The sequence below is a fragment of the Cnephaeus nilssonii genome (genome assembly GCF_951640355.1).
Source record: "Cnephaeus nilssonii genome assembly, chromosome: 2".
Classification (NCBI taxonomy): domain Eukaryota; kingdom Metazoa; phylum Chordata; class Mammalia; order Chiroptera; family Vespertilionidae; genus Cnephaeus; species Cnephaeus nilssonii.
In genome coordinates, this window is record NC_137073.1 from 15,426,056 (window position 1) to 15,437,747 (window position 11,692).

Here is an 11,692-nt window from a genome sequence, read left to right on the forward strand (position 1 = left end):
AGGTCTCTGAGTTTGCAAGACTGCCACGCAGGCCTCCCCTGAGCTTGTCAGGTTAGCATGTGGCTCCTTTCGTCCACACATTCCCCTTTTGGTCATAAATCAATCCAAAGGATGCATTGATGACCAACCTTTTGGTTGGATAATGGAGTCCCACGGTGCTAGGAAGGCTCATTCCTAGGATGTCTCAGTGTCAGCATGTCTTGCTGAACAGGTGGACCACTGGGGATGGGGCAAGACCATAACCTTAGATGGCATTTAAGGTCGAATTATATATTTTAAAAAGGCAGGTAAATGGGAGGCAGTCAAATCCTATATGTCCTTGTTAAAAAGTATTCTGGATCATTTCTAATTTTGAGCCACCATGATCCGAGTCTTTTTGCTGTTTGTCTTACGTTTTGCTTTTCTGCATCTAATATAACATTTACATATCAAGAACAAAAGTAACAATAGTAAACCAATAACAGTGATTAGGAACAGAAAATGTCTAATATTAGACAAGGAAAAGTCTAAGGGGAACAAGCATCCCAGCCAACCGAAAAACCCTTTACATGTATTATCATAATTTTTTATTAAGCTAATTATGCTTTCCTCCTTCATCCACTGTCATTTGTGATATGTTTGGCCAAATGAATTAAGACTCTACTATTTCATTATCTAGAAGCTCTAATTTTCTTCTGGCCAATTAGTTCCCATAAAAATGGCTTCATGGGGAGGAGTTCAATTTCCCAATACATTGGTTTTTTTTCTTTTTTTTTTCTTTTTTTTTAATTTCTTTATTGATTAAGGTGTCACATATTTGTCCTCATCCCCCCATTCCCATCCCACACCCCTCCCCATGGATGCCCCAACCCTCTGTTGAACTTAAGCATTGGTTAGGCTCATATGCATGCACATAAGACCTTTGGTTGATCTCTCCCCCCTCCCCCCACCCTCCCCTATCCTCCCTCTGAGGCCCGATAGTCCGATCGATGCCTCCTTGTTTCTGGTTCTGTTCTTGTTCATCAGTCTATGTTGTTCATCATTTCCCCTAGATGAGCGAAATCATGTGTCACTAGAGATATACTTATAAGAATTGAATGTGCGACGAGCAATAATAGTTATGCTGACAGGCAAATGAATCAGTCTGTAGTGAGTTTCTTTCTGGTCCAACAGTTCTTTTGAGACCCAATATCAATGTCCACCAGTTCCTTATGAGTACATGTCGGCACTGACCCCTCAGCTCTGTATGGTGGACAAATGGTGGTAATGCAGGTCCGACTCCCTCTGGTTTGGTCTCGGCCGGATCCAGGGGCACGGCTTCACCCGGATCCAGGGGCCCACGGCCTCACCCGGACCCGGGATCCAGCCTCACCCGGATCTAGGGGCACACGGCCTCTCCCAGACCCAGGATTCAGCTTCATCTGGACCCAGGGGCGCATGGCCTCACCCGGACCCAGGGACGCGTGGCATCTCCCAGACCCAGGGTCGCGTGGCCTCACCCGGATCCAGGGGCCCACAGCCTCACCCGGACCCGGGACCCAGGCTCACCCGGATCCAGGGGCCCACGGCCTCACCCGGACCCGGGGCCAGGCTCACCCGGATCCAGGGGCCCACGGCCTCACCCGGACCCGGGACCCAGGCTCACCCGGATCCTGGGGCCCACGGCCTCACCCGGACCCGGGGCCAGGCTCACCCGGATCCAGGGGCCCACGGCCTCACCCGGACCCGGGGCCAGGCTCACCCGGATCCAGGGGCCCACGGCCTCACCCAGACTCGGGCCCAGGCTCACCCGGATCCAGGGGCCCACGGCCTCCCCCGGACCCGGGGCCAGGCTCACCCGGATCCAGGGGCATTGGTTTTTTTTCAGTATCAATATTATCACAGATTTTATGAACATCAGGCAAAGTCATTCTGCCTATAATTTCAGTATTACACCATATTCTAGTATTATTTAATGTAAACTTGGTGATATTACAGTAAAGATTGCTTTGAACCCTTCCTAGCAAAAACGCCCCTTTTCCATATACTATATTGTTATTTGTTGGGGTAGATACAATAAGCCAGGACTGGGTAAATTCAGTATTCCATATGGATTGAGGGCATAACCATTCACTTTTCCAATTTTCACAGACAGTGAGATGGGTTCACATTGTTTATTATTTTTAAATATGGCCCATCTACTTCCCATTGGAAGTATTCTAGTATTATTGAGGATGGTCCCTATGCCGGCCAGTTGAACTACTGGGAATTTAAGCCTAGGATTTAACTCTCACCTGGGCTTTTAAAAACACAATATTGTAGATCACATTTCCCATTTAAAATTTTCCAAATGCCTGGGGAACCATATGAGTCCCATAAGTGTCTGGCCTGGGCTTCTGCAGCCATTATAGTTGGCCATTGTTTCATAGCCACTTCAGATTCCTTGCATTAGCATAGACAACAGGCCCAGTTGAATTAGGGCACAAGCATGTTCCCATTGTTGGGTTTGGGCATGAGTTTTTAGTCTGTCGAGCCTGTTCTATCCATTAAACTAAGGCTTTATTATCTTTCCATGCTGCTTCCCACTGTTTTTCCTTCTTCCAGAAACAGCATTCCCTCTATGTGACCTATTTGAGATAAAAATCTTTTTCTAATGAATGACATTCTTCATTAGCTACATACAAGTTCAGCTTGTCCCGGATACCAAGGCCAGCCCCTACTGCTCTAAGTATTCCCCTTTTGCTTCTTTTAAGGGGACCAATGTTGTTGGATCCACCAGGAATGTTGTTGCCATTGGGTAGCTATGGCTTGGGAGCAGTTAGGGTATACTGAGTGGAGCCCAAAATGTTGAGTTTCCCATGCCATAGTTAAATAGGTGAAGGGGACTCCCAAATGAGCTAGAGTTTGAGTATTCATAGGGCTCCTCAAACATCCAGGACACAAGGACAGTGGGGTAATTATAAACATATCTACCCACCAAATGATGTCAATAATTTCTGAAATGGGGACCCATTGAATTCTCTCTTGTTTCACAGACATCCAGCCATAAGAGCATGGCTGGTGAGTCTGAGGACATGAAATGCTATGACAGATAGCACAGGCTGCTGCAAGCCTTTGGCCATCATATCCAGGTGTTTTTCTTAGTTATTCATCACCCATCTCTATAGCCATACAATATTCATCCAGATTACATCCATATACAATTCTACCAGTGGAATTATCAGGGAGATATTCTTGGAGGTATTTGCCTAAGGTGGGTCCTTTATAATAGATAGAGCCAGAAAACAACAACAACAACAACCAAAGCTTATATTGATAGCAGAAGACCAATGTGTGGCTAACAAGGCATTAATTTCACTATCATACCTGATAACCAGAACATCATTGCGTAGTAGGTAGGAAAGGTTAGCAGGTATCTAAGTTAAATTTTTCATATCTAATAAAGGAAGAGGTCTGGGGAGGTAGACATTGTTTCCACTAGGGAACCATAAGGATAATAATAATATGAAAATCATTTTATGTACATTCAATCAATATCAGTATCAATCAGATGATATAAAACAAGCAATATCAATTTGTGAGTATACAGGCCTTGTTGACGTCATCTTGGGATAGCTGTCTGCCTCCGTGGTCAGCGACTTCTCGTCCTTGAAAAGTCTGTGATCTCCGCTGCAGACGGAGATGGTGTCAGAGATGGGAGTAGATGTCCATTCACAGTCAGATGCCTTTTTTAAATGAGAAATGTGAATCCATGAGCTAACTCCTTTAAGCTTAGCTGCACATGGGTTAGTTAGTAATACCTGGTAAGGTCCCCTCCAATGAGGTTGGAGAGTTTTTTATTTGGTGTCTTTTCCAAGACAGCAAATCTCCTGGTTGTAAGCCATGATCTTTGAACGCTTCGTCTCCCGGGAGAGCACTGTGAAATGAATCTGTTACCAATTTGTTAGTTCCTATAATGCAGAATGTCTGCTCTTTACTTTTCCCTATATTCAGGAAACAAGAGATTTAAGAGTCAACAATATTTTAAATAGAATCATAAGAATAATTATCTTCAATTCACTTAGTCCCATAGTTGTTTTTGTTTATTTATTCCTTGAAGTTCTATAAATCTTCATCCAGTTCAAAATATGACCTGCTTAGAAGCCTGCAAGTTAGAGTAAATCTGAGTCCTTTTCATGGATTTTTCTAGACATATATACCTACAAATGCATCAGAATAAAGCTGTCCACAAATGACAAAAATTTAAAAGTGGCATGGTTATAGATTTGATAAAAACTTTGCTTTTCTATAAAATATAACATTCCAAGACAACAACTTCTTGGTAAGTAATAATCCCTGTAAAATGACATAGAGAATAATATAAAATTTGTATACCTTTAGATTCAATTATAATTTCAACATATAAAGAATAATATGTAAGAGTTTAAAATGAGGCACATGGCTTATTGCAAGCAGTGTATTGAGCATTGAAAATAATACATAAACTCCCAATATGTGAAACGCAAATACCCAGAGTATCACTGGCAGACGCCCCCACAGGGAATCATGACCCTTGGCTTGCCAGTGTCCCTGGCTGGACACATGCTACCCTCCTAAAGTTTCCTGTTTGAACTTAGCTGAGAATCTTTGCAAGTTTCTTTCTGAAGCAGAGTGCCTTAACGATGCACGTGACCTGTCCTTGCTCTTGATTGGAGCTCAGGCACATGGTCTTTCCCGATTGGCTAATTCAAAGGGAGGGGTTGGCCCTTGCTCTTTCAAGGGGAGCAGCAAGCCATGCGGCCAACATGGCGGCTGCCAAGTCACAGTCCAAAATGGAGGCTGTCTAAACTATTCTTTGACAGAGAAGATGATTTGTTTATTCTCACAACAAATAAGGAAAGAGCAAACCGAAATCCCTAAAAGATAGACTGCCACAATTATATTTCAGACAAACAGACACAAATCTCACTAGCTGTTTCTGGAGGCTGAACCCTGAGAGGGAGAGCAAGAAGAGCCCCCAAGATTAATAAGAATTCTTGGCAGCTGCTGGGACGTTCTTGCAATCTCTCTCACGCTTTCAACCCCACCACACACAACTAGGCTTCCCCAAAGCGGGACTTGCCTCTCCTTTCAACAAATTAAACAACAACAAAGAGACACAAAAACATCAACACTCTTATACAGGCGCACAGAAAACACACTAAGAATTTACACCAGAGAATGTCCAGCATTAAACATTTCCAAAGCAGTGTCTTTTGTCCCCGGTTCGGGCACTGCCCGTCTCTAGAATTTCAGTACATTCCCAAAGGACTATTCAAAAATGGATGTAGACATTTGTTAACTTCAAAATAGTTCTGAAACAGTCTCTGAAAATCTTTTTTATTAATTTCCATCTTATTGGAAGAAAATTTTTTTTCTTAGAAGCTTCTAGTTTCCAAATCAAGATACGCTTCCCATATACTCATTCACTTTAATTTCAGAGCCGGCATTTTTTAAATTCCTGCATGCAAAATATTAACATAGGTCACCAAACAAACTGCCTTTTTTTTTTTTTCTGGCCATTCCTCAGTTAATATTTTCTAGTTAAGTTTACTCATTATTTGTTAAGTACTTGCAAGTAAAGGCTTCTTATCAGGAGTATTAAATGAGGGCTGGGGTCTTGGGAGTTTCTAGCCTTGGAGGCACAATTTCCCATGTTAAATTTTTTTTATTTTTGGATATCTGTAGTCTGAGCAAACTTTAGATATGTTATGTAGTGGGTCAAATGTGGCCTCAGTTTCTCTCCCGGCTGTCTAAAACCACAAAAAGTTTTGGGGCCCGGGCAGACCAAGTCTTTATGGTGGCCCCCTAGAAAAGCCATTTAGTTAATTACAGTTGCGTCGGAACTTCCAGATGGGGCTCCTGCATTTCTGACACTTCCACAAAATTCTTAGTCACCTAAGAACACCTCAGAATCGGACTATTCTTTAAAAATAACAAGTGTTGCCCCTTTATCTTCGGAGCTGAATGAGTTCAGCTCATTTATACGGCGAAGGTTATTTTTGCTCAGACTCTCAGCAATTCCAATTAAAAAAGCCAAAATCAAAACCAGCCACCCATTTTTTTCCTCCAGTCCCGCCTTAGCCTGGGTTCTGCCAACCCTTAACCTGGGTTCTGTCAACCCTGGTTCCACCTCGAGGATTTTAAAACACAGCTCAAATAAAGTCAGACCCTCTACCAAAGGGAAGGTCCTGGATCCAAGAGACGACTCACCCACGTTCACCCAATGGGCGGAGGACCGGTGGGCTTCAACGGGCCCTTTGCTGGATCCTAGCTCCAAGTCCATGTCCAAGGGATGATCCCGGGTGAGTTTTCTTTGGAATCCTGCCACGACTACGCCAAGTAATGTTAACGAAAAAAAAACAACATTGAAACCTGTAAAGAATTTTGTGAGTTTATTTGAGCCAAACTGTCGACATATGCCGGGAAGCAAAACCTCAATGAATTGAGATAATGCTCCGTAGACTGCAGGGTTACATCTATATTTATACATTGAAATCAAAGGAAAGGGACGTAGGTGAGTTACATGAAATCCATTGGTGACAGATTAGGGAGGTGGGACAAAGCAAAGCGGGGAAACCTCTGGGATAGGGTGAAAAGCGAAATGATGGACATGTGCTTCTCTTACAGAGATGGATACAGGATACTTTAACGTAATTAACAGTTGACAATTAACTTGATAACAATGAGGGAATGTCCCGGTGCCATTGTTGTGCCCTGAGGGGTCCGGGGTAAAGGAAGTTACAAGTTACCCAGACATCTCACAGACATCTCACAGATATGTTATCTTAGAGGCAAAAAGGCAAATGGGCTCAGTAAAGAAGATCTAAGTTGATCTTTGTCAGAGAAGATATCGGACTAGGACATGACTACCCACTATAACCTGTTTGTAGTTAAATATTTAATTTTCAAACCATCCTTTGTGGTTATTCCAGGTCTCTGAGTTTGCAAGACTGCCACGCAGGCCTCCCCTGAGCTTGTCAGGTTAGCATGTGGCTCCTTTCGTCCACACCGACCAGCTAGTGGGAGAAAGAGAAGGCTCGGAAGGGAAAAGGCTAGAGAGCTCAGACGGAGCTGAGAGCTGGTACTGCCACGATGTAAGGCTGAGAGCTCATAGAGAGCTCAGATATGGCCACCAGGTTAACCAGCCAGTGTGCTGGGAGGGAAGCTCAGAGGTAGTTACTATGTGAGGCTACAGAGAACAGCCAGTGTGCTGGGCAGGGGAGACAGGAGAAGCTGCCGAGGCTGAGAGCTTAGGTACCGACCGCTACGATGTGAGGCAGTGAGTGTAGGAGGCAGCGTGCGGCTGCTCAGATAATAGCTGTGAGGACAGAGACTAATGCTGCTTTGTGGGAGAGATGTGCATGTTAACCAGCCGCTGTCCGGCTGCCTGCCTGTTTGAACTTTGCTGTGAAGAACTGTTTTGTCTGACGGCTATATGGCTGCTGGCTTCTGCAATATGCTCATAACCTCTCATGGCTTCTCCGTCTAAGACCCGGCGTCCAAGAAGGTCCGGTCCCTAGGCAGAGGGGCTCGGACCCACCACCTGTAACTAATGAGCAGAGGATAAAGGAGGAACTTGGACTACGTTCCCAACAGTTCTGGAACCTGCCCTGGCGTAGTCGGGAAGAATTTAGAAGAATTATATGGACTCAGAACAACACAGAGCTCCAGAGCCCCGGTTGGGCTCTGGCTGGCTCTGACAGAATGTAACTAGTGCCACTGAATTATACACCACACACTTAAATATAGTTAAAATGGCAAAAAGAAGTCTCCTTAATTTTGCATGTGTAGGTCTTTGCAGTTTATCAAACAGATGAAAAGTAGATCCTGTAAACATTTCACAAAGAAGATAAATATAAAAAGTAAACTGTTAAGTAAAAGCAGTCTTTCTATCATACACACACACACACACACACACACACACACACACGCCCCCTCACACACCCAATCACAGTCCTCTTCAATGATTCAGAATTATGGAATCTTTGACCTCACTTCCTACCACACCCTGGCACTAAATGTCCAGCTGTTTCTGAGTCTGGATCCGCTAGAGCAGGAGGAGAGCGGTTGGTCTCTTTCTGAAGGTAAGAGCAGGGTGAGGGGCAGGGGCACCAGGGTAGGACAGCTGCCTCACCAAGATGTGGGAGTCCAACAAGGGGTTCGTTATCGGCTTAGCCTCAGGGAATGGGGTCCTCAGCCAGGGAGGCCTAGATACAGCAGGGAAGTGATTTGCATGCAGGACTCAGATCTTCCTTCCAGAAGGGGCGACTGAGGACAAAGTTTGAGAGCCTGGCCTTGGAATGTGTGCCTTCGGATGTGTGTGGGGGAGTTGGGCAGGGAGTGCCAGTGGGTCAAGGACCCCAGCTGTCCCTTTCTCTGTACCCACTCACCCCACTATCACCTGTCAGATGACCACCCCCCTCAGGTCCTCCCCAGATTTGTCCCATGGCAGGTTCTTAGGACCCATGTGTCCTGCTGGGAGCGGTGAGCTGGGGGAGGAGGGGTGTCAGGAATTCTGAGCAGCCAAATGAAATACCTGGTGGACAGGGAAGGGGGTCGGGGCTGCTGGTGAGTATCCCCATGTGACCCAGGGAGCAGAGGAGCGGGGCCCAGGGACCCAGGAGCCAAGCCTGGGTTTACAAGGTGTGGGGGGTACAGCCGGAGGGTGCGAAGAGGATGGGCAGGAGGTGGGCAGAGCTGGGCTGGTGTTCACAGGAGCTCCCTCAAAAAGCAGTTTCCCAAGGTGGGTAGGGAGACGGTGTGAGAAAGGCTCACCTGTCTGAATTCAAATAACGGACTCGGAGACAGAAGTCTGGCGAAAATGAGACTTTAAAACTTTCTCCAGAGCGGGTGTCTGTTGGTGCAGGCACCCCTGAATTAGCTGGCACAGGCAATGTTTATCCTATTGTGTGAGAGTCCCTCATCCAGTTCCTCTTTGGCTGAGTATATGGAGTTTACATACTATCCCATAGCCCTAGGTCTTATTGTGTCCTATTGTTTTTTTGTTTTGTTTTGTTTTTTTAAGGGCTGAGGCCTTTTCTAGTGGTCCCCACCTCCCTTTGTCTAGAGAATCTTCCTGGAAAATGTGCTACCAAGCCAGGAGCTCAGCTGTCATATCCTCTCCCCACCTCCCCTCCCACATCCTGTTTGCTCTGGCCACATGCTGTTTCTTTTCTATGAAGATGTACCCTAGGGCCAGGTCTCCTACAACAGGAAGCCCCACCCAGGCTGGGGAGCCTAGAGGCAATGGGGGGAGGGTAGGTGAGCTCTTCCCCCAGGCCTGCAGAGGAGACTCCTGAGCCCAAGGCAAAGTCGGGGCCCTGGGACTCCACAGACAACCCCCCACCCCCAGAGAATGGCCCTGGTCCAGGGCAATTAACCCTCAGGTCTCTTGTTGGCCAGGTGGTCCCCTCTAGGCAGGATCCCTGTGAGGTTGGGACCTGGCTTCCGCCTTGGAGGAGCAGATCCCAGAGGCTCTCGGGGAATTGAAGTGTGTGGGAAGGTGACTTGGGGTGTTCTCCCCACAGGTGTGAGCTCTGATTTTTTGAGAAGATGGCGGAAAAAGAAAGTTCCACATTCTCCTTCAATTTGGTGAGATTCAGCCAGGCCTGGCCATGCCCAGCCACCAGTTACTGGGACAAACACAGGACTCTGGTCATTTCCCCCACTGAGAGGGTGCACCCAGGACAACTGAGGGCCTATAAGGGGGCCCAGTGCTTCCCCCTGGGCTAAGGCTCCAGGACACATGGGGTGGGGCATCTCAAGCCACAGGCCAGGAATTCTCAGAGGACGCAGGTGATAGGGGCAGAAATAGAACATTGGGGGTTGAAAGGTTCCGAGTTGGGCCAGGGTCGCACAGAACCCACTCAGGGCTCAGTGTAGTCAAAATTATATTTATTCAAGGCCTCTGGGTGCAGAGAGGCTGAGTCTGAGAAAGAAGTCAGCAGCGAATGGGGGAGGGCGCTGGCTTTTTATGTGCTCAGGGAGAGCTGCAGGTGGCTTCGGGTGACACTAGTATCTGGGCTGGGCGGCAGGCGGCTTCTGTTGACCCTGTATCAGGGCTGTGCAAGAGTTGTGGTCTCAGAAGTTCCTGTAAGATATTCTCAAGGGGAATATGTTTTTGCAAAGCTTAGGCTTGCAGAACAAACTTAGTTTCTGCTAAGTTAGAGCCCTATTTCTTTTCTTTTAAAAAAATATTTTTATTGAATTCAGAGAGTGATGGAGAGAGAGAGAAGTAGAAACATCAATGATGAGAGAGAATCATTGATCGGCTGCCTCCTGCACGCCCCACACTGAGGATCAAGGCCACAACTCAGGCATGTGTCCTTGACCAGAATTGAACCTGGGACCTTTCAGTCTGCAGTCCCACACTCTATCCACTGAGCCAAACCAGCTAGGGCTGTAAGAGATATTAATCATGCTCTGTTAACCGTGATTGTTTTGTTCTGATGAAAGAAGGCACCTTCTAGCCTGGCTGGGAGTTCACCTGGAAATGCAGCCCATCCCCCCCATGACCTATGAGGTGGCAGGACCCAGAGGGCCAAGGGCCACCTTGAGGCCCCCAGTTGCTCACTACAGGGAGCTGCCTATTATCACAGAAAGATTAACAACCTAGTAGCCCTTTGCATACCACAGCCCTTTGAAAACCCCCCAGCCTTTGCATACCCACAGGCCTTTGCAAATCTCCAGCAATATTACCTGTAAACTGCCCATTTGGCATACCCTTGCCTACTTCCCCCTGTAATCTTTGTCCTTCTACCCAATATAAGCAGCTGGCTTATGGTGGGGCGCAGAGCAGATTTCTGTGGATGACCTGCCTCTTTCTTCCTCCATATAGGTAACGGGTTCTGTAACTCTGAATGTCCTGGCAAACGGGTATGCTGCCCTTGTGCTATCCGTGGGCTTAGTACTATTATGCGGAATCAGCCTATTATGCTGATATAAGGTCAGAGCAAGCCTGGGATTAGCATCTGGGGAGGTCTGGGGCTGGCTGGGGGTGGGGATGGGGGCTGCACATGAGTAAGAGGGAGGGCTGGGGATGGTTTGAAGGAGGCACAGTTCAGATCCCAGAAGGTAGTGGGGCCCTCCATTGGCCTGGAGGTCTGGCAGCCCCTCTAAACTGGCTGCCCATACCCTCCTCCCATTGTCAGCTCTGGGCCCTGTCTGACACGCCCACCTTCTTTTGCAGGCCAGCAAAAACAAGACCCAGAAAATGCATTGACAGGAATCCTTTCCAATCTCCTGGCCGGAAGGAGAATGCTCCACCTTCCTGGCCAATGTGTGAAGCAACATGCTATACACAGTTTATATTTTGAGTCTCAACAAAGTCAACTTTTGAGCAAAATAAAAATGAATTAAATACACATTTATTGAGTGTGTACTGTGTGCCTGACTCTTCCAGAACCAGACTCTTTATCCCAGGATTCTGGGTCCTTGAGACCCAGCGCCACTACCTCCAGCCCTGGTGTTAGCGGGGAAGGGCATGTAATAAGAATAGAGCCACAGTTGTCTGAGGAATGATACATGAGAAGTTTTCTTACAGACCCTGGAAACTGGAGGATGAAACAGGCCTGTGAAAGACCAGACACCTCAGAGCCTAGATGGGCCCATTACTCAAAGAAAAAAAAAAAACACATTTTGAGAACAGACTCATGACAAGTTTTGATATGGTTGCTGCACCTGAACCTGACCCTGACCCATTCTGGGAGTTTTT

At 46.7% G+C, this 11,692-nt stretch overlaps 1 long non-coding RNA gene across 2 annotated transcripts in view; it reads left to right on the forward strand.

The window, feature by feature from the left end:
* Positions 1 to 11,344, forward strand: part of LOC307105979 — a 30,314-nt gene extending 18,970 nt beyond the window's left edge. The window contains exons 1-4 of one of the 2 annotated variants that reach the window (XR_013814075.1): positions 7,981 to 8,063; positions 9,507 to 9,570; positions 10,817 to 10,924; positions 11,168 to 11,344. This is a non-coding gene — a long non-coding RNA (uncharacterized lncRNA). Of the gene's footprint in view, positions 1 to 7,980; positions 8,064 to 9,506; positions 9,571 to 10,816; positions 10,925 to 11,167 lie in introns of those variants that run through there. The other variant, XR_013814074.1, reaches the window with a different exon arrangement.
* Positions 11,345 to 11,692: the final 348 nt, after the last annotated feature.